At 37.5% G+C, this 21731-nt stretch overlaps 2 pseudogenes; both read right to left on the bottom strand.

Moving 5' to 3' along the window:
* Nucleotides 1-8374: 8374 nt before the first annotated feature.
* Nucleotides 8375-11776, bottom strand: LOC111639470 (annotated as a pseudogene).
* Nucleotides 11777-14340: 2564 nt separating this feature from the next.
* Nucleotides 14341-20226, bottom strand: LOC111639479 (annotated as a pseudogene).
* Between the last annotated feature and the right edge of the window lie 1505 nt (nucleotides 20227-21731).

Genomic DNA, 21731 nt, shown 5'->3' with positions numbered 1-21731 from the left:
TTCACTTCTCAGCAATACAAATATTAACAAATGTTTCTAGTACTCTTTACACCCTTTAAAAATTAAATTTACAACATCAAAATTGACTCTTCTCTAGCCCAAATCACCAATGAGGGATTTTGGGCTTTCCACACAATTTAAATTGTAATATCTGGGTTCCTTCCCTTATTTATTAATACAAATATTAGTAGACACACTAAAACACTATACACTCAAATTCCTTAACCTCGCACATCGTTGTGTCTTAATTAATCACTAACCAAGAATTAGCTTAATACTTTATCCCTAAACAACATAAAATTTTCACCAATTATCCTAGTTCTCTGTACACTCCTTATAAATTAAAATATCAAAATAGCTCTCTCTCTTCTAGCCCAAATCACTCATTGGGGATTTGGGCTTTGCACACTTGTTAGACTTCAACATATGGGTTTGTTAACACAGATTCTAATACAGTGCTTTACGCTCAAAATACATTAATACTCCATAGTATTGTTTCAGCCCAAATCCCTGAATGGGTTTTAGGCCGAAATCACTGACCAAAACCTAACTTATTCTTTATTCCTCAACAACACAAACACCCATAAAAATTTCCCAGTCCTCTGCACACCTACTATAAATTAAACCTACAATAACAAAAAATAGCACTTTATCCTCTAGCCGAAATCCATTGTTGGGGGTTTGAGCTTTGCACACATTTTAACTTTAAATTCTGGGTTTCTTCCCTTTTTCACTAACGCATGTATTAGTTTACACTTTAAAACATTCTACACTCAATACTGACTAATCTCCCACATTACTATATTTGGCCCTTGTCCCTATGCCCATTTCCCCTCAATGGGGTTTGGGTGTTTTTCCCCAGCAAAAACTTAACATATCACTTTATCTCTCAACACTACAAATACTCATAAATGTCTTTAGTACTCAGTACACCCTGTATCTAAACTTACAATATTATAACCAGGTTTTCCACCTAAAGCCAAATCCCTCCTTGGGGCTCTCCCCCACATAAATATAATTGTGAAAGATGTGTAACACTCTACTATGCCTCCCCTCCACTCTTCCCTTATCTCCCCTGTCCGTACTGCACCACTGCCTGCAGCTCAGCAATAACAGCTCCCATATCAATCTACAGATAGCTGGACTAAATACTCTTACCCCCGTATTCACCAACGCGAGTTAGAGTTAGGGTTAACTCTCGACTTATTGGTAAATTGGTATTCACCAACTCCGAATCTCGAGTCAAACACAATAATCCTAACTCTAACTGTAGGTTTGACGCCTGCGCAAAGTGATCTATTTCAGGGAAAAATGGAGACATTCGACGAGGACAAAGCCGAGATGCTAGAAAATCTGAAATATCTAGATTATATAGATCGTATGGAACGAAGAAGTCAGCGGATTATTTCTCCATGAAGAAATGACCTTGAACACTCAGACGATTACAACTTTCTATGTTGATATTGTTTGCCAAAAGAAAGCGTAAGAAACCTACTAGAACAAATTGGTCACAATTTAGTTTCAACATCATTGAAAAATTATGCGATGTTGCCGATGGAACAACTGTTGTTGGCTTTATGTTTTTATGCCATGGGACCATTTCAGATGGTCGTAGGCAATTTAAATGATTTAAGTCAATCATCTGCTTGTAGAGTGATTAATAGAGTCAGTTTTTTAATTGCTCAAATCTCAGCAGATTTTTTTTAGGCAGCTGGATATAATCTGAAAGGAAGCAAGTAGGCCTAATATCCCTTTATCTTTCGCTACTAAAGATAAAATTATTTTTTTACTAGTTTTTTTACAAGTTATATATAATCTTTATTCATTTAATTAATACATTACTTTTCAAAGTATGAACTATAATAGATCAAGTATATACTTATATTTTCAGATAAGTCAAGACTTTTTTCATTTGAGTGGTTTTCTATGTGTGTGTGAACCGCCGGGGAGAGTTGAAGGTCTCCCTGTCCAGCGACAGGTTGTGAAACCTGATCACTGTCAAAATGGCAAAATTTTCCCTTTTTCCCGCTGTAACGGGATTAATTGTTCGGATCAAGTGGTGGAGGGAGGAGTGCCGTCGGTAAGGGGATGGACGATATACAAGTAAACGAAGAGGCAAAATTTAACAAGAAACAACAATTTATTAAATCTAATGGTGAGTAGTACAGCGTCTAGTTCGTGTCCCTAAGGCGCGGAGCGGCCGAGAGAGAGCTTACAGTAATTGGTTCCATACCTCTTTACTTATTGTTTTATCCAAACGAGGAAAAATTATCCAATATCCAGTTGAGGAAAGTTCTACGGGGTAGGAAACAGACACTATTTTCTTTTCAGTTATCTTCGCTTGCGCCTGTTCTTGAACGACTCCCCGGAAAAGGTGAAGGAAGGGGTTTTTATAAGTTCGTCATGGGAGAATGGTCATGTGGCCGATTGTTGTGAGGTAAAAGGTACTCGGATGGGTCAAAGTTGTCCCCGGGCTCCTGCTAACTATCAACTTTAGAGTTGGAATGAGGAATTAGTGTGGGAAATGGATATTTACTTTGCATGAAAGGAGAGATTGGAATTTTTCCCTTTTTTTAAGTTAGGTTTTAGTTCAGAATTTAAAGGAAAATTTAATTGGGGGTTTAGAAAAATGTGGGATATTAATCGGAAAATTCGGTAAAAATTCCGGATTTCACATTCGTATGGAGCCATTGACTGCACCCACATTCCAATTCAGTCACCAGGAGGAGAAACTGCTGAATTATTTTGAAATATTCTTTTCTATTTTTCTATTAATGTTCAGACAGTTTTAGATAGCCAACTTAGAATCAGAAATATAGTAGCTAGATGGCCAGATAGTTCTCATGATGACAAATATAGTGCTATGTTTCAAGCAGGGCCCGTATTCTGGTCACTTATCTCTCGTTTCTTCTTTCACCGACAAGTGACGTCAAAGCGAGAGACGAAAGTTGTCTCTCGTACAAAGTGGCGATTCTGGTCGTTCGAAACAATCTCGTCTTTGTCCTTGATGTCACGATTCTATTCAGTTGATTATACATGTTCGGGTTATCTGCGCGCACAACACGGTATAGAATTTTAACCAATGAAATTGTACAATTTTCGAAAGTGCAGAATACAAAAATATAGAGCACGTGATACGGCACGAGGTAATCAACAGAATGTCTCAACTTATGTTATCCTCAGAACAGATAGAAATTTTGATAATTGAGCTTCAAAAGCGTCCATATTTAGTTAAAGGAAAATTGGACGGGAATATTTCCAAAAATACTTTGCGGGATGGATGGCAAGAAGTTAGGGATAAAGTCAACTGTCTAGCTAATGGTCAACTGATCGAAGTGAAACCATTAAAAATAAAATGGAATCAGTGGCGTTCCCGAACTAAAATGAAAGCGGCTGCTTTAAGAAAAGGTATATGTAGAACAGATGGATGAAAAAGAAGTACTCCACCATTAACAGATCTTGAAGAAAAAGTCTTATCATTAATTGGGAACGAAGAATTTGGCTTGGAAGAAGAAAATTTATTCGAGCTTGGAGTATAAGTTCTCTTGAACCTTAAAAAGGTATTACTTACATTAATTGGGAACGAAGAATTTGGCTTGGAAGAAGAAAATTTATTCGAGCTTGGAGTATAAGTTCTCTTGATAAATAAAAAGGTATTACTTACATCATGTAAATGTTCAAGAGAACTTGTACTGCAAACTCCAAGCTCAAATAAATTTTCTTCTTCCAAGCCAAATTCTTCGTTTCCAATTAATGATAAGACCTTTTCTTCAAGGTCTGTTAATGGTGGAGTACTTCTTTTCCCTCCACATGTTCTAAATACATCCTTTCTTAAAGCAGCTGCTTTATTTTTAGTTCGGGAAAGCCACTGACTCCATCTTTTTTTTAATGGTTCCACTTCAATCAGTAGACCATTAGCTAGACAACTGACTTTATCCCTAACTTCTTGCCATCCATCCCGCAAAGTATTTTTGGAAATATTCCCATCCAATTTTCCTTTAACTAAGTATGGGCACTTTTGAAGCGCAATTATCAAAATTTCTATCTATTCCAAAGATAACGAAAGTCAAGACATTTTATTGATTATGTGAGATTAGCAGTGGGCCACTGGGCTCATCCCAAATGACCACTTACTCTGCAACAGGTTGGTAAAACCCGTTCTCGGCTTGTCGGATGGCTNAGGTATTACTTACATCATGTAATTTATAAATTCATTTTTTATATATTAAATATAGTCTATATATATATATATATCGTAGATACAGAATATAGTTCCCGAAGGAAATGTGGAAGCACCTAGTGAAATAGTTGAGAGGGAAGCTCTTGAATCTGCAAGTACATTATTTATCAAGTCAAATAATTATATTTCTTGACTTCAAGTTTATTTAATTTTAAAATTAAATGTTTTAATCTTCCCGTTGTAATGCCAGATTCTGGATGTCATCGTCGTCACCACCGATCTTCAAGTGAAGATCTTGTAACTCCATTTATGGAGCAATCTGTATCTAACCAAAATTCATTATTAACAAGGAAAGTCTTATTATAATCTTTTTGGAATTTATTTTACTTTGAGGTTGACGTCATTGATGTAAAATATTAATATAGTTAGATAAAAATATAAAAACATTTCTCGTTGATTAAATGCTTTGACTAAATACTTTGAATCAAACGACATTTATGTTTGTGTGTGTGTGTGTATATATATATATATACATTTTCATCTATAGATGAAAACCTAGCAGAAAATAATGAATTATTAAGACGACAAAATAATATAATGGAAGAGAAAAATATCATTCTCAAAGAAATCTTGCAAACTCTGCAAAGGGTATTTATTTTATATTGCAGTACAGAAGACCGATCTGTTAGAAGTGTTTTTATCAGAAAATTGCTAAAAGTGCAAAACAAATTGACATTGCCTTAAGTGTAGTGTACTCCATGTTTTATATAATTGTTTAATACTTTTATACTTTTTAAAAAATTTATTGAGTAAACAAAATTTTCATATTTTCATGTGTATCTTCTTTTTTCAGTTTTCATGATATGTTCTACAAATTACAACAGATCAAAACCGGCATTGGATTCATACTATTATCTCAATTAAATGTTTAATTTTGGGTAGCCAATTTAAGCATTTAATACAGATATTAGAAGACATTGTATAACTCCGCTTTCAGCCCTGAAAATGGCTGTTGCCGGTCCCAAGCCCGGGTAAAGGAGGAGGGTTGGTGTCAGGAAGGGCATCCGGCCGTAAAACCATCTTGCCAAAACTACATGATGAGTCTCAGAAGCTGTGATAGAAAGAGAGCTAAGGCGTACCCTGTAAGCGACGCGCAGCTAGATCGCCCTAAAGCTACCTCATCAGGGCAAGGGCTACCTCATCAGGGGCAGATGGGGTTAAGGAAGCAAGCCCTACTTGAGGAAAAGGTGTTGAGAGTGGGAACACTGAATGTGGGAAGTATGACGGGAAGAGGAATGGAGGTGGTGGATATGATGAGGAGAAGGAGGATTGATGTCCTGTGCGTGCAGGAAACGAGGTGGAGGGGAGACAAGGCGAAGGAATGTAAATTATTTTATAGCAGTGCAAACAAGAATGGAAGAAATGGGGTTGGAATAGTGGTGGCTGGGAAGAGGAAGAGCGAGGTACTAGAGGTGTACAGAAGAGGTGATAGGATGATGCGAATGAGGCTGAGTTTTGGAGATGATCTACTTGTGGTGTTTAGCGTGTACGCACCCCAGGTAGGGTGTGCAACAGTGGAGAAAGATTGATTTTGGAATGAATTGGATGAAGAAATGAGGACATTGGAAGGAGATGAGAGAGTAATTGTGGGAGGCGACCTCAATGGGCACATAGGGGGTCGGAATGTGGGCTATGAAAGGGTTCATGGAGGCCATGGGGTTGGGGAACCAAATCAAGAAGGGGAGAGAATTATGGGTTTTGCTGTGGCTTTCGACCTGGTGATCGTGAATTCGTTTTTCACCAAGCAGGAAAGTCATCTGATAACTTTTAACAGTGGGCCTAATAGTTCACAGATTGACTATATCCTCACTAGATGAGAGCACCTTGCGACGGTGATAAATTGTAAGGTTATACCAACAGATCAGGTATCGGCGCAACATCGGCTGATGTGCATAGACATGAAGTCAAGAATGCATAGAAAAATTGGAAATACACAGATGAAGAAAATTAAGTGGTTTCGTTTGAGGGAGGAGAGGGTGAGGGCGGATTATGTAGAGAGGGTGTTGATACAAATCTCGCAAGATTGGGAAGGGGTGCAGGACTGGTGGTCATATAATGCCAATGCTATCAGGAACTGTGCAGGGGATGTGCTTAGTGTAACATCTGGAAAGATTAGGGTGCAAAAGGAAGGTTGGTGGTGGAATGAAAGTGTGCAACAAGCTGTTAAGGCAAAAAAGGAGGCAAAACGGAAGTGGGACAGGTCACGTACAGAGGAAGATAGATTAATGTATAAAGCGGCAAAGCGTGAAGCTAAGAGAGTGGTGGCACAGGCAAAGGCAGGAGCATATGCGAACTTATACAAGGAGTTGGATACAAGGGAAGGACAGAAGAAAATATATCGTTTAGCCAAACTCAGGAATAGGGCAACGAGGGATATCTCGCATGTAAGGCAGATCAAGGACACAACGGGGATGGTCCTACGAGGGGAAAACGATATAAGAGAAGGATGGAGGGCATACTTTGAAGGACTTTTGAATACAGAGAATGAAAGAATGAACAGAGAGGAGGGAAATCGAAACATGGGCATGATACAGATGGTCACTAGAGAAGAAGTGGAAAGGGCCCTAAAGAGGATGAAGAACGGTAAAGCGGAGGGCCCAGATGGAATCCCTGTAGAGGTGTGGAAGTCATTGGGGAAGAAGGGTATTGATCTGTTATGAGACCTATTCAAAAAAGTCTTTGAGCAGGAGGAAATACCTAACGAATGGAGAGAAAGTATACTTGTACCTATCTACAAAGGAAAAGGGGATGTTCAAGATTGTAAAAATTACAGAGGAATAAAGTTGATGTCTCACACGATGAAGATTTTGGAACGGGTTTTGGAAGGAAGGTTGAGAGAAGAGGTGACCATTTCAGGAGAGCAGTTTGGATTCATGCCAGGATGATCAACAGTTGATGCCATTTTTGCCCTTCGGCAAATGTTGGAAAAATACTGGGAGAAGCAACAACAGCTGCATATGGCATTCATTGACCTGGAGAAAGCTTATGACACAGTGCCTAGACAAGAACTCTGGAGGTGTCTAAGGGAAAAGATGGTTCCTGAAAAGTATGTTAGATTGATCCATGAACTGTATAGGGATGTGGCCACAAAGGTTAGGAGCTGTGTAGGAGTGTCCCGGTGCTTCAGGGTGAGAGTTGGTTTACATCAAGGGTCAGCACTGAGCCCCTTTTTGTTTAACATACTGATGGAGGTGATCACGGACGAGGTCAGAGAAGAGGCACCTTGGACCATGTTGTATTCAGATGATATCGTTCTGTGCGCCGAAACAAAAGAGGAGCTGAGGGTTAAATTGGAAAGGTGGTTGGGTGTGTTGGAAGGGAAAGGCATGAGGGTGAGCAGGAGTAAAACAGAGTATATGTGTAGTGGGGAGGAGGATGGTGCCCGGGAGAGTGATCTGAAGTTGAGGGGTGACGTATTCCGAAGAGTCAATACCTTTAAGTACCTGGGGTCAACTATGGCTGAGGATGGAAGTGTGGATAAGGAGGTGACAGGCAGGATTCAGGCTGGTTGGCGGAATTGGAGGGATATGGCACGAGTGTTGTGTGATAAGAGGGTGCCACTTAGGTTGAAAGGGAAAGTTTATCGGATGGTGGTGAGACCAGCTATGCTGTACGCTATTGAGACTGTGAGCTTAAGGAAAACCCATGTCAAAAGGATGGAGGTGGCGGAGATGAGGATGCTCCGTTGGATGTGTGGGGTTATGAGACGGGATCAAATTCGAAATGAATGTGTGAGGGGGACAGTGAAAGTTGTGAACATAGAAGCGAGGTTGAAGTGGTTTGGTCATGTGGTACAGAGGGAAGAAGGGTATGTGGGAAGAAGGGTTATGCAGATGAAGCGGCGGGGACGGCCGCGGAAAAGGGGATGGATCTTGTGGAGGCAGCCCAGGACAGGGAGCAGTGGAGACGACTCATCAGAAACAGCGACCCTACATAGTGTGGGAAAAGCTGAAGAAGAAGAAGAAGAGGAGATTAGAAGACATTGTATATTTACTGTTTCAATTTTGTCTCTTTTTTTTATTTTATAATGTACAGTACTTAGAAATGAAATGAAATAAATAAATAAATAAGTAGACACACTAGTTATTATTTAGTCTATAAAGAATAAAGACTGGAAACAAAATTAATTCACTTTTGTCATTAATGTTTATTTTAACAGATATTAGTAGTAATATTAGTTGTTGTCTAATATTCACAGCATTCTGACTTACAGAATGTTCTATCTTCATTTTCACAAGAAATTTCTTCTGCAGGAATATTAAATGTTATACAAATAGTGTGTAAAATAGCAGAAGCCATCACTATTTTTGCTGATTTTTCTGGAAGATATTGTAATCCTCCAGCTGACTTCAAGTCAAGGCATCTGAATCTAATAATTATAATATTTAATTTTGTAAAACTAATAAATTGTTAGTAAGGAAAATGTGAGAATTTCTCATACCTCTCCTTTAAAACACCAAAACATCTTTCAATGGTGTTTCTGGCCATGGTTCTAATAGATAAGCACTGTTTCCTGTAAACATAATTTAGAGAATGGTATTTACTTTTTCATACCAAATTAATACGAAAATAATGTCCTTACATATTTGTTTTAGTTTGGAATTACATGATTCTGAAATACTTAAAAAACAATATGTTTGTTAAATATATGCTTACCAAGCAACCATAATCCTCTTCCTATTACTCTGTCTTCAAAATTTTCCCGCAAACTGGAATTTTTCCAGATAAAGGCATCATGTGTGCACCCCGGATACAAAGGGTTAATATTTAAAATTCTCAGCTGAGAATCACACACCTAAAAGCATAATTTTAGTCTTATAAACAAGTATTACTCAATTGTAATATCTTGTATTTAAGTGATATTGATATTGAAATGAGTGATTTGACATAGAAATTTAAAGATACCACTTTATTATAGACATTAATTTTATTTATAGTTAGATGGATAATTTGTGAAAATACTTACAACTTGAACATTAATAGAATGAAATCCTTTCCTATTTATGAATGATTCTTCATTATATTTGAAGGCTGGAGGTGCCTTGATTGCAATATGAGTGCAATCAATAGCTCCTGTAATAAGTAAAGAAATAGTAAAATTCATCATATAATTAAATAAGAAACTTTATCATTTTATACACTAATTTTGAAATTATAAATTGTAACAGCTATTTAAAAAAATATCCCACAAATTTGTTCACGTAGGACTACACATTATAAAGAAGTTAATTACATACTATATTATATTCTAATGAACAAATATGTGACCGAAGTGTCAGCACCTCTTTGGTGCCCTGTCAGGATGACACCACCGCGTCTCGACGGACACGGAAGCCGCGTTATTTAGGTCACGCGAGCGGTCACGTAATGGAGCGATCAGAGTCGAGATAGAAGGAGAGAGAACGCACCGGAAGTGATTTACTCAGACGCTGTTTTAACGTAACAACTGTTTAATGGTTAACGATAGGATATACATTAGGGCTGCTGTTAGATACATTGCTCGCTTTAGTATATAATAGTATTAAGATATTAAGTTTCTTCCCGTTTTGAGAGAGAGAGTTTACAGAAGTTCGCGTGTCGATAGTTACCTTGTATGAAATCCCAAAAGAAGACAGTTCTGGACTCAGAAAACAGAAGACACAGTTATTAGGCGTGGAAATATCCAAAGGCGAGGCACAGGGATAACTTGAGTGGTCCGAACGAGGAACTGGTGTCGACTGACTTATTTGGTTGTTGGTTTTTCATGTTGGATTGTTGAAACGAAGATATTAGGTCGAAAGGTGCTGAGAAAGCGTCGTTATTACGCCTGAGAGCATATGTTTAGCTCCCAGGTGTAAAAGTTGACAGTTATTGAACAAAAGCATAGCTGTACTGTGATCTTATGACACCGTGGAATGAAGGTAGGACTATGATGTGATCTTATGACGAGATGATATAAACACAACTGAATTCGGATCCTCACAAATAAAAACAATTTACTCGCCCACAACTCCCGGCATTTGACTAATAGCAAAAAATCTGGACGACACATCCAATTGTGGTTCTCTACTCCGAGGAAAAACAATTTTATATCCCAATTGGCGGATAATACTATTTATTACAGGTGGCATAATTCGAGACACTGTAGACTAAGCAACTTTAAGTTGACAGTGATCGCCGATATTTCTCTGAAATCCACCAGAAGCAAAAAATTGTAAAGTTATCAATAACTGAATTTCTGGTGAAATTACAGTCCGTGATTTCCATTGGATTAAGTCGTCATGCAATTCATTGCACAGCCACACGGTTGCTTCTTTTGTTAGACAAAATGTTGATCAAAATTCATCATCGTCTAAATCAAATGAGTTGTCTCTATCTCGAAATACTCTTTCCCGAGATAGAGAACGTTTTATAAGGCGATCGTACAGCACGAGTAACATTGAGTCGTCCATATTGCATATAACAAAATTGAGGCGAAAGACAATAGACCAGTCGAAAGACAACTATCCACTCGTCTCTGATACACGAGAGAAGAGAAGAGAAGAGAGAAAAAGTTGTCCAGAATCACGTTTAGAAAGATGCGGTGATCTCTTGAGACATAAACAAATGATCAGCCAATCAGCGATCAGCTTGTGAGACGACAAACAAGAGACGATGACCAGAATACGTCCCCAGGAGACATTCCATCAAAATATCATCTTGGTGACAGTGGATATGGATGCAAGGCATATCTATTAACACCAATATTAAATCCAGAAAGTGATCAAGAAAAAAGGTAATTATTAGTTTTATAATATATATTATTAAAATATATTTACTGCATAATATAGTTTTAAGTGATCATATATATTTCAAAATTAATATCAATTATTGTGTCTTTGAAAGATATAACAGATGCCACATAAAAGCATGGAACACAGTGGAACGGCAATATGGTTTATGGAAACGATGTATTCCCTGTTAATCAGTAGATTTATGTTGCAACCTTCAAAATGCTATGGCTGTCATAGTTGCCACTGCAGTGCTTCATAACATTGCAATTTCACATGGAAATATGACTGTTCCAACAGAATTTGATATTTCCATGAATGAAGATGTCCGGTGCCTGTCGTCAGAAGTCAGAATGCAGCTGGATTTGCAAAGACAAATGCATTAATAGAAGATTTCTTTAGAATTTAACTTTTGAAATGTTTGCATAATCTTTTAAGGTTATGCAAATATATTTCAGACATTATTATTAAATTAAAATGCCCTTTTCAGGGCCATAAATTTTGCTTAAGAGTTTGCCAAATTTTTTACTTATATTGATTTAGCTGTTTTATTTCACAAAGCAAATGAAAAGTAGACAGGAATCCTGTTGAAAGGCAATATGGTTTATGACAGACATTTCCCATGCCTTTCTATTGGACTACACTATAATTTGCAGAATGCTGTGCATATTATAGTTCTTCACCATATTGCACTACAATATAAAAGTATAGCATTATTTCATGATGATGATAATGCTCGTTTTGTGAAAATTTTTCACAAAACAAGCATTATCAGAATATTTCAGAATTTTTTGTTTTCTAAAAACTTTCATTTTTATTACTGTATTATTATTCTAAAAAAAACAATATACACAGGACACAAATACTTCATAGAGAATTTTATATTAAAAAAGTAATTACAAATTAATTTCAATATTAATTTAATTGCAATCTTGTAAAGGAGTCAATGTCTGACCGTTATTTTTTGTTTTGAGGTGTTATTTTTATTTAATTATTTTCTTTTCGGGGTTCTTTTTTTGTTAAGGACAAACTCCTGAGCACCCGTGACCATGAAAGAAAAAGCAAACTTAGTTTGCATCAGTGCCTGATCCTGTAACGACAACTTATGTAAATTAAGACAGTGTGGAGCTGCACTCGAGGTAGAATAAAAAGCAGCACATCCACAACAGAGGTAAATAGCTTCAAATGACCACTGTGGGTTGGTTAATTGGTTTGTTTTAGTTTTTTGGCACAAGAGCCATGTAGGCTAAGCTGCGCCAGGACAAATGGTAAAAATTTTTAAACATCACACTAACATAGGACATTATCAGATAAATAAATAAATAAAAAACAACAAATATATACGAAAAGATAAATAAGCAAAAACAAGATAGATAAAAATAAAATAAGTTAGTTCGTTAGAGTTTATTGGCGCAAGGGCCACACAGGCCAAGCTGCGCCATGCCAAATGGTATAGATCAGGGCTTCTTAAACTTTTTTTTATTCACGACCCCATTTATGATTGTGATTTTTTTCGCGACTCCCCCCAAAAAAAAATATTAAATAAAGATCTATACAAATTTGCAAAAGCAATAATGGTGTACTACCACAGTTCACTCTTGTGTTACAATGGAACAGAGACAACAGAATACAGTCGACTCCCTATAACACGGTAGATACGTTCCGTTTTTTATAAAATTGATGTTTTAGGAGACCTTGCCAATCACAGCTCGACACGTGTGAAGTTTACGGACTACGGCTGTTTGAAAGGTTTTCTTTCATAAAATTAATCGATTCTAGACTAATTCGACTCAACATTTCCAAAATACGTATAATTTTTTTAAAATAATCCGTATAAACTACGTTATAAACAAAAAATTGTAGGATTACTCACCGAGTGTGCACCGTTCGACCACGCCATTGCTTAAGCTTGTTTTCGTCGCGGAGCAGTCCACCGAACGGCGGACACGTTTTCTGATAAGTTATTTATTCTGCGAAAACTTCGTTGATCTTTGGAGACATCATTAATATAAATAATTTTTATGGCCGTTGAATATGAAATGTTTTTTTCACGAGAAATGTATAAAATTATAGTACTATATTAGACTTACGGTACCTAATTTACATACAGTACAGACGACAGTAAACTCAACTTCTCGCCTAAACTCTCCGTAGCGTGGCACTGGACGGCGGAAAGTATATCTAATATATAATCGAGACGAGTTGATGATATTATTATTATTATTATTATTAAGCGCAGAGCCCAAACGGTTAGGAGTTGAAAGTTGAAATTTGGTACAGTTAGGGTACGTCACGAAAACGCACATTAAGAAGGGATTTTTCGAAATTTCCTCCCGGGGGAGAGAGACAGGATTAAGGTTTAACACTTCCAACAACAACGAAAGTGTTACGTAACAATAAAATTGTTAAGAGAAAGCGACGAGCAAGACACAGATGCAGTTTTTTTCGTTTTTGCAAGAAATTGAACATATTTTTAGACCCATCTAAAAATGTTCTAATTAGTCCGGGAACAAGGGGACCCAATTCTTGCATTCTGTGAAAACGGGTAAGGTGGACTGTAACGTAATAATCTTTATCTTAGTTATCGTTACTTTTGCCCGAGCAACACCGGGCCTACCTGCTAGTATATATAATTATAATAAAGTTAAAATAAATTAAGTTAATATATAATTATATATATAGTACCTAATTTATATATAATACTGGACAGACAATAGTAAACTCTCCATAGCGTGTAAGTAGTTCGGCTGCTCATCTACTATTGGTCTACATTCGAACAATCCTGTTGCGACACGAGTCGGCGATGACGTTTTACCGAATTATAGGAGTTTTTTAGCGTGTTTGTACGAATACTGTCGCAATTTTTTCTCCATCTTATAGGAATCCGAACTATACAAACCCATGTTATGGGGGGTCGACTGTACACTGAAAAGCGACAACACTACACTAGTTCACAGTACAATCAGTGTTGCTGAATCGTTGTCTCGCTGCATTAGAAGTGACANAATCACAAAACCTATGATACAAAGCGCGCCATTTTCAAACTCATAAATAATTTTCAATATTTTGCATTAAAATCTCGCGACCCCAAGATTTCGCTAAGCAACTCCAAATGACGTCGCGACCCATAGTTTAAGAAGCCCTGGTATAGATAAATAAATAAATATATATATAATGTAAAATGTTTATTAGTTTGTTTATTTATTTATATTAAATAACAAAACAATATATAACAATACATATATAAATGATAACAAGATATATAAATAAATAAATAAATAATCAACAAGGTATATATAAACATAAGTAAATATGTTTATAAATATTATTTACTTTCAAAAAGTTCAATAATTTGTCAAGATTTGGCCTCTGGCCCAAAATCTCTCTCAAAGTTGCATTTCCAAAATGTTGTCTATGACTTTGATCAACAGCTGTGCAGTTGCAAAACATGTGTTTTACACTTATAAAGCAGTTTCAATACTCACATACTGGCTGGTCTTCACCCTTCAAAAGGTATTGATGAGTCAACTGAGTATGCCCAATTCTCAAACGAGTAAGAATTACTTCAGATCTCCTGTCATACTGTTTATTATGTGTCCAATTTTCTATATTTGGTTTGATCTCATGTAGTTTATTGTGGACTTGTGCATTCCACACGTTTTGCCATCTCTCTGCTTCAAATCACCTCCTTCGATACGCACTGTATGCTGTAAAGGAGTAGCTGACTTTGCAGCTGTGTCGGATTCTTCATTCCCTTTTATACCTACATGGCCTGGAACCCAACAAAATTTTACAAAAAAATTACTCGCAGTAAGATAACAAAAAAGCTTACAAATTTTAATCACTATAGAGTGTGAACTAGGTTCACATGAGATCAAGGCCTGAAGTGCACTAACTGAGTCAGTGTAAATAACACAGCAACAATGACCTTTCCTATTTATATACTTTAAAGCTAAATAAATAGCATGCAACTCTGCAGAAAAGATGAAGGAATTCAATGCAATTTGTTCCGCAACGATTTCATCATGGCATATGAAGGCTGAACCAACGTAATCATCAGATTTAGATCCATCTGTATAAATAGGAATTAAATTCCTGTCACGATGTTGAATTTCTGCAAAGTGCTGTCTGTAGACGTAGTCTGGGGTGGATTCCTTTGGAAATTGCTTTAAGCTAAGGTCAACATTTATCACAGGAGTTGACCAAGGAGATATACCACAGACCTCTAGCTGTGAAATGTTAACTGTGTTCAGGTCGATCGTGCTGCTCACATTCTCCATTCTTATGGCGAATGAAGGGACACTGCTTGGGCGAGCTTCAAATAACCTTTTCAGCTGAGTACTGTACAATCAACTGAAGGTTTAGTGTGAGACTTCTGTTTTATATAGTAAAATGGAGACAACTGTTCTCTCCTGAGAGACAGTGGAGGCTCATAAGCATCCACATACAAACTTTGTACAGGAGGAGTTCGAAAAGCACCAGTGCACAAACGTAGTGCTTGATGGTGAATTGGATCCAGCATCCGAAGAGTAGATTCTCGTGCAGAGCCATAAACAATGCAACCGTAGTCCAGCTTAGAGCAGACAAGGGCCCTATAAATCCTGAGTATAGAAACTTTGTCTGCTCCCCAGGATGAGCAGCATAGTACCTTTAAAAGGTTTAGAGATTTTAGGCATCTACTCTTCAAGTTGCACAAATGTGGCAAAAATGTCAGTTTTTGGTCGAAATAAACACCCAAAAACTTAGCTTCATTCACCATTGGAATTTTATCCCCATTTAGGTAAATTTCCAGATCCAGATGGAAACCATGCCTTCAACAAAAGTGGAAGAATGATGTCTTCGCTGCATTAAACGTAAACCCATTGGTCTTGGACCAATCATATATGTGATTTAGGGAAGTTTAAAGTTGTCTCTCAATGTAACTCATATTACTAGACTGTATGTGGATGACTTTCAGATCTGCCAGTCTAGTTCGCTTCCCATTCTTCTTCCCAGTGTGAAACACTTTTTGTATGTGGATGACTTTCAGATCTGCCAAAGAGTGTTTCACACTGGGAAGAAAACAGTTAGCTATGCTGTTAATTTTAATTAGGAACAGAGTCACACTCAAAATAGAGCCTTCAGGGACACCATCTTCTTGTGTGAAAGACCTAGATAAAGTGTTGCCCATCCTGACATGAAATCTTCGATTCTCTAAAAAGTTTTTTATAAAAATCAGCAAATTACCCCACAATCCGAATTGGTCCATATCACCAGTATCCCGTTTCGCCAACAGTGATCATAGGCCTTCTCTATATCAAAAAGCACAGACACTAAGTGCTGTCATCTAACAAACGCTTCGCGTATAGATGTTTCAAGGTTTACTAAGTTATCAGTGGTACTTCTGTTCCTACGAAATCCACTCTGATGTGGTGAAAGTATTCCTTTTTCTCTAAGAGATACATTAGACGTCTGTTTACCATTCTCTCGAAAAGTTTACAGAGACAACTCGTCAAAGAGATAGGTCTATAAATAGAGGGATTCTTGCGTTCTTTACCAGGCTTGGGAATGGGGGATAATGATAGATAGCCTCCATAAGTCAGGAAAAGTATGTTCTATCCATATTCTGTTAAACAGATTCAGAGAATTAGAAAGGAAATTGTTTGACAGATTTTTAATCATGTTGTAATGGATTTTATCTGGGCCTACAGCACTATTCCCCGACCGAGAGATCACCGTATGTAGTTCTATGCTAGTAAATGGCACATTATATTCCTCATTAGATGAGGAGTGAAAGTTTAAGTATTGTTTTTCACTTCAAGCTTTATAAGCTTGGAAATTCCTAGTAAACATTACATTGCTGGATGAAGAAGAAAACGTTTCACCCAAAAAATTGGCAATACCCTGTATATCGCTTATTATTGTGCCAATATTTTCCAGCATGGACAGATGTGAATAGCATATTTCCCATTGATTTTATAAATTTTATCCCAGACTGCTTTTGAGCTAGTGGAAGATGTTATGCTAAAAACATACTTCCTCCAAGAATCCCTTTGGCTTTGTCTTCTTATTCTTTTGGCATTTGCCTTTGCTTTCTGAAAAGCAATCAAATTTCTAGCAGTGGGGTATCTTCTAAAAATCCCCCATGCTTTCTTTTGTGCTTTAAATGCTGCCTCGCAATTCTTATCCCACCATGGTTTCAAATGTTTTGGTTATCTGCTTGATATTTTTTCCCATTGTTTTTTCCGCTGCCTGAATGATACTGGAAGTGACAACCTCAACTGCATCATTGATGTCTGCAGTATTGACTATTTCCTCAGTGATGTTAGCCAAAGAAAAAAATGCGGACCAATCTGCTGTTTCAAGTTTCCAGCGTGGTGGACGGGCTGTTTCACAGCTTTCTCTGCCTTGGTATTTTAGAAATATTGGGAAGTGGTCACTAGAGAGTGGATTACATCCAACCTCCCATATAAATGCTGAAAACAGGTTTGGACTCGCTAATGATAGATCAATTGCAGTGAATGTCCTTGTTGGGGCATGGAAGTATGTCACTTCTCCTGTATTAAATAAATATAGTTGCCGATTGCCTATAAATCTTTCAATGGTCCTGCCTTGACGGTTGATGTCGGGACTACCCCACATAGTATTGTGGCCATTAAAATCACCTAGCAACAGGAATGGAGTTCAAAGCTGTTCAACCAGTGCATTCAATTCATCCTCATTGACTCTGACATCTGGTGGCAAGTATATGGAACAAACTTTGACTGTTACACCAATACAAACTCTGACTGCCACAGCTTGCAAATCTTTGGTTATTTTTACCAGTAAGGATGGAATGCAATTTTAGACCAAAATAGTTTCACCACCAGTGGCACGGTTGTGGCTATCATCATCCTTGCAGTAAAAATCGAATCCTTTTAAAGATATATTTTCTCCAGGTTTTAGATGGGTTTCGTGTAGTGCCACGCAGAGAGATTGAGTAGATGATGTCAAGTGTTTAACATCAGAGAAGTTGTTGCGGAAACCACGACAGTTCCATTGGGTTATTTTATAACCCATTATGTGTTTGAGGCAGCATTCTTTGAGAGAGTATCTCTCTTTAACCTAACGGGTTTTTCTGTTGGAGGTGATATTGGTTTTGTCACCTCCTGATTAGTCTCTTCATCAGAGATATCAGAAAACTCACTCATAGAGTGATCCTCTCATTTTTTTACATTTAGAGAGAGCTGCTTTAACTCTGCTTGTTTAGTGGGTTCTTACTAGTCTTTTTAGAACCCAGGTTTCTTGTTACTACCTCTGTTTTAGGTAGGAGTGTTTTTAGTTTTATATGTGTTTTTTTTATGCGATCAGTAGACATTTCGCATGCCGAGTGAGAGATTCCTTTGGTGAAACAGAAATATCTGTCTCAACTCCACATGTCTTTGTGGATTTCAAAACAGCAGCAAAGGTCTTTTGTTTTAGTGGTGCACTTGAAGTGACCACGCGACATGCCTCTGGGTCGGGTAGATTGTTGACTGTTTTTACTCACTGGATTTCTTTTTCTCTCTTCCATGCAGGGCATTTCTGGAAGCAGGCAGGGTGGGCATCTTTGCAATTTATACAGCATGGGGTACTTTTACATTCAGTACTGTCGTAACCTTCAGTCCCACACTGTGCACAAACTTTTCCCTCAGCAGGATGTTTGAGAATGTCCAAACTGCTAGGATTTGAAGCAGCGCACCGAATTTGGAATATATGGGCAAACTGAATAGCGCAAATATCCTGCTGTAAGAAAAGATGGTAATGTCAGTTTATTAAATGTCGCGGTTAAATGTTTTGTAAAAATTAACTTGCCGTCTCGATGAATGGAGATGCGTAGGATAGCAGTAACTTTTTGGTCTGAAAGACCGACCTATATATCTGATTCATCTTCAAACAATAGATCGATTTCAGATATCACACCATGTGAGGAATTCAAACTTGTGTGTGGTGTGATGGCAACTTGTATGTCTCCTAGAAACTTTGTTTTTAAAAGCTTTTCTGACTGTTGAGAGGAAGCTGGTTCCACAAGTAAATCTCCTGACATCAATTCTTTAATTTTTTAAGGTGCCCAATGGTCAATTCAATGAGTTCTTGAATCAAAAACGACCACGTTTAAAAAGAGGTGTTTCTCCTATAACATCAATGATGAGGTAAGATGGTTGGGTGGAAAAACTGACCTCCTTTGATGGCAATGCATTGGTATGTGTTTGTTTTTACTTTGACGAATTCATATTTAGAAATAACTATTCAGCTCCTAGTGATTCCATCCACCATAGAACCCAACAAGGGGATGCCGTCACATGGGAGACTCCCATAGACTGCCACACCAGGGTTTCCCAGGAGCTATACCCTCTCAATGCAGTCGAGAAGAGCACATCTTGTCTGATGTGTCTGCCTGGTTTGCATCAATCAGTTGACTCCAGGTAGAGGTCAAGAATGACTCAACGACCAGCCGATTGGCTCAAAGTGAGCATGATTTGAGTCTTCTGTTTATCTGAAGCAGGGCCAGAGCAGTGTGTTGAGGACATTACGTTGCACCTCAACTACCAGAACCTTCTGTTCTGGCATACAGGGCACAATGCACGGAAAACATGTGAGTGGGGGTTCAGATCCCAGTAATTGTAAATAAAAATTATTAAACCATCTCTGAGGTTCCCTCACCACAAACAACAACCCACTTTGAGGAGATCAACCATTGGAAAATCATGTGAATAAGGTGTTCTGGCAGTATTACATCTCGCATAAGGAAATAAGTGTTGATGAATCATTGGTAGGTACAAAGTGCCATATACCGTCATGCTTCAGTATATGTCCAAAACAGTGGTTCCCAACCGGTGTTCCGTAAGCATCTCCCAAGCGTTCTGCAGATTTAGTCGCAAATCGGAAAGTGTACAATCATATTCGAGCCGCCGAATGTCAAAAATTTAAAATCATAAAATTTTCATAAACTTAAATACTGTATATATGTACAACTCGTACTTATGGAGTGTACTCGGGACCGTGCCGTGCTATAATGCAGTGATGTGGCCGCATCAGGCGACACCATAAGGGGGCGGCATAAGCAGCGAAATCAAAATATTATTTGAACCATTCAATAATTAAAAATTTTTATGCAACGCTTTTCTATATTGATCTATGTCAGCGCTGTCCAACTTATCATAGCCCGTGGGCCATATTTTCTTCACCAAACATTTCGGGGCCAAGAAGGTTGGTGATGGCTAATTGGTCGGCTGGGAATCACGCCACATGACATTTGCATAGTGCTACGGTCTGTAAGCACTAATTGGTCAGCGAGTCCGATGTTGACACTATAAAAAGGCGACCGTTTGACACACCGGATATACGTCACTCTCGTCTAAGTTCGACTTGGGAATTTTTTTGTTCAATAATAAATGTGAATTATTCTTCCTGGAAAAAATAAGACCTAGCGCATTTTTCAGAGCAAAAATTAATATAAGACACTGTCTTATTTTCGGGTAAACACGGTAGTAAAATAATTTTAATAATAATAATTTAGTAACATAAATTTATTCATATTAAAATGTACTCGCAGGCCGTAAAAATTATTTGGCGGGCCGCCAGTTGGACAGCGCTGATCTATGTTATTCCGATATTGATGTATACTATTAATAATTTATCGCACGCCTCTGCTTAAGTGCTTTCGGTACCCTTTGATTTCGGTTTATGGTGCAAATGCATTGTTGCAGAGCGGCAGTCAAAATGCTTTTGACAAGACAGCGCAAAGCTATTGTTTTTATTTATAATATGCCGCGTGACTCTCCTAAAAGCTGAGGCGGCAATTATCATAAAAGACAATTGCACGTGTAACGTGTTGATAGTTTTGCTTTGACCTTAACTTATTGACAATANGCGGCAATTATCATAAAAGACAATTGCACGTGTAACGTGTTGATAGTTCTGCTTTGACCTTAAATTATTGACAATATTTGGCTTTAACGTTAGTTTGTCTCTATAAGTAGCGAGTGGCTGTGCTGTGTTTAATCAGTGAATCAGATATATATCTGTATCAATATAATATTTTTACTAGTTCAATTTCTTTGTGTTTAAAAAGTAGATCAGGTAAGAAAATTATTGTTTTTTTACAGCAATTTTAGTTACTTATTATCATTGAAAAGGATTATGTTGTGACAATAAGAACTCAAATTAAAAAGTAGCATTTGCATGAACTGGGTATATATCAGGTGCGAAACGTGTGCCTGTGTGTGATAGAGATTTTTTAGGTAATATTGGACCACTTAAATTTTGTATGTGATAGAGAGAGTTGCTTAGGAAATATTTGCATTTGCTACTTTTGCGTTTGTTATTTTTTGCTCTACTTTTACTAAATTTATATACGTTGAAGTGGAGACAATACAATGAGAAGTTAAAGAAAGGCATATGCCAAAACGACTGCTGGCTGTTTTGGCATATGCCTTCCTTTAACTTCTCAAGCGGTCAATTTGACAGATATTCGTTATCTCTTTACTAGCAGATGAACCCGGCGTTGCATGGGCAAAAAGTAACGATAGCAAAAATTAATATTTTTAGATTATAGCCGATTTTACCCATTTTCACCGGATGCAAGAATTAGGTCTCCCTCTTCCGAGATTAATTAGAGAATTTTTACATGGTCTGAAAATATGTTGGATTTTCTGCAAAAACGCAAAAAACCGCATCTAAAATAGTACAGTAAAGCAGAGTTCTTTAAGATAATCCTTAACCCTGTCTCTCTCTCCTGCGGG

This window comes from Centruroides sculpturatus, unplaced genomic scaffold (genome assembly GCF_000671375.1).
Source record: "Centruroides sculpturatus isolate CEXI.00-Female unplaced genomic scaffold, Cexi_2.0 scaffold1148, whole genome shotgun sequence".
Classification (NCBI taxonomy): Eukaryota; Metazoa; Arthropoda; class Arachnida; order Scorpiones; family Buthidae; genus Centruroides; species Centruroides sculpturatus.
This window is presented reverse-complemented; position numbering and strand designations above follow the sequence as displayed.